This window comes from Octopus sinensis, linkage group LG7 (genome assembly GCF_006345805.1).
Source record: "Octopus sinensis linkage group LG7, ASM634580v1, whole genome shotgun sequence".
In the NCBI taxonomy this organism is placed as follows: domain Eukaryota; kingdom Metazoa; phylum Mollusca; class Cephalopoda; order Octopoda; family Octopodidae; genus Octopus; species Octopus sinensis.
In genome coordinates, this window is record NC_043003.1 from 63,819,399 (window position 1) to 63,821,885 (window position 2,487).

Consider the following 2,487-nt stretch of genomic DNA (forward strand, 5'->3'; position numbering starts at 1 on the left):
TATCCTTTACTCCTACGTACATTTCAACATTGTGGTTATTTGCATCCACTGTGGTGTGTATTCACAAAGCAACTGGATGCCAATCCACATCAGTTTTTCAGGGGAAGTGTAGCTCTGTGGTGAGAACTTTTTTCCAAACCACATTGTTCAGATTTCGGTCCCACTTCGTTGCACCTTGAGCAAGTATCTTCTACTAGTGCCTACCGAGACCCTGTGAGTAGATTCTATCACGTTTCTTTTCGCTTTATCATCTTACAAAGTTTTCTCTTTCTCTCTCATTTATCTCTTTCCCACTCCTCTTCCTTTATCAATCAAACTGTCTATATCTCGTCGCACATATTTGGTTTTGAGAGAGGTATGGTTTTGTTCGGACTTCCTTGATATGATGCTTTATCTGTCCCCTGATATTTTATGACATGCGCACTTATTGATTATTTGCATAACAGGGGAAAATGTGCAAATATTTGAAGTTTTAACATGAATTGTTATATTTATTGTGGGGCGCTGATGAGGTGAGGTGTATAATTGCACAGTACTTCAACAACTGTTACGTAATTATTTCGGCGTTTAAATGAAACGCGTGTACGTCCTATGAAGTAAAAAAAATATACCATACATATTTTGTGCTTTTTGCACAAAAACACGCATGTAATGTTAGCATAATCACATTAACATTTGATATAAGAAAATCTAAAACAGTAAAAGAGGTAAGATTACGTTAAGCCATGTTCACAACCCTTTCTCGATTTTCGGTTCAAGCTTATCCCCTTGAGAAAAAGACATAATCTTCAACCATAGCCTATAAATAAATGAGAGCATGTCTAAACAAAAGCCTTCGTCACAAAGGTTTTTAAAAACTTCGGAAGATAAGGAAGGAAACATCAATCTGACCTAAAGGGAGACAACTACCATGGATCGAAATTATTTTATTTTATTGTTTTCTCTTATTTTTATTCCATTTTTAATCTTTTATTATTTCTTTTTTATTTATTTAATTCTACAAAGTACTTCCGACTGAAGCAACGTTTTTTTTATTGTTTTTCTAGGCCGATACAGACATATGTGAATTTATGCGCGTGTGTTTGTGTGTGCGTGTGTGTGAGCGCGCGTGCGTGTGTATGTGTGTATGTTGTGTGTGTGTGTGTATGCCTACGTCTATGTGTGACTGTGTATGTACGTTTGTATGAACATGAGAGAGGAATATGTTTGCTCGTCTAGAAGACTTAATGTCTGAGTCACGAATTTAATCCAACGCTGGTGACATGACATAAATTGCCGACATCTCGACTGGTTGTTGTCCAATGATCTATCGATTCAGTGACGAGCACAAAACAAAAAAAAAAAAGAAAGAAAACTTGATAAACTAAAACAAAAGAAATTAAACCACCCAGTTTATCTAAGTTGGTAGGTGGGGGGGGGGGAGACATATCTGCTGCTAAAGGTTATTCATCGTGTCCTTTTGGTAGGGAATTTAATCCTTCGTGATACAATTCATGGAGCTGTCGGAAATAGAAACGATCCTTCTGAAATGTCAACAATAAAGATACGCCCTAACTCGTTGAAAAATTATCGCTAATTTGCTTATATGAATTTGATTAGGGAATCTATCCGCACTAGATTATTTGTATTGAAAAAGTAATAGACATTCAACAAAAACACACGTATACAATTTAACCTTTCTTCCCCCTCTCTCTTTCTCTCCTTCCCTCTCTCTCTCTCTTTCTCGATCTCTCGTTCTCTGACGATCACTGGCTCTCTTTCTCTCTTTTTCGCTCTTTCTTTCTTCTTTCTCAGTCAGTTTCTGTCTCTTTCACACGCAGACAAACACGCATGCGCGCACACACATTCTCTTTCACTCATAATATAACTAATGATACGCAGAAACTATGACCCCCCCCCCAAAAAAAAAAAACTCACAGATGTAATGAAATATAGGTGAACCTAATATGAATGTCTCACTATGTCTTACGTTTAATCATTAATTAATTTCCCCGACCTTCGAATAATAATATTTTCGACTAAAGTTCGTCACCTTAATAACTATAATGATGATTTCTTCTATTGGCCTCAAAACCCAAGACATGGAGGACAATATCGAAGGATGAGTTACAGTACACACGCACACAAGAAAAAATTACAAACAAAAACATGTGAGGTTAACATCAATCAAGTGGAGATATTAGCACATTAAAGGATATATATTCGTGGCACTCAGTCGGTTACGACGACGATCAACGATCAACGGAACAGCCTGCTCGTGAAATTAACGTGCAAGTAGCTGAACACTCCACAGACACGTGTACCCTTAAAGTAGTTCTCAGGGAGATTCAGCGTGACACAGAGTGTGACAAGGTACAACAGAAACAGTGAAGAGTGAGAGAAAGTTGTGGCGAAAGAGTACAGCAGGGTTCGACACCACCCGTGCCGGAGCTCATGGAGCTTTAAGTGCTTTCGCTCAATAAATACTCACAACGCCAGGTTGGAAAT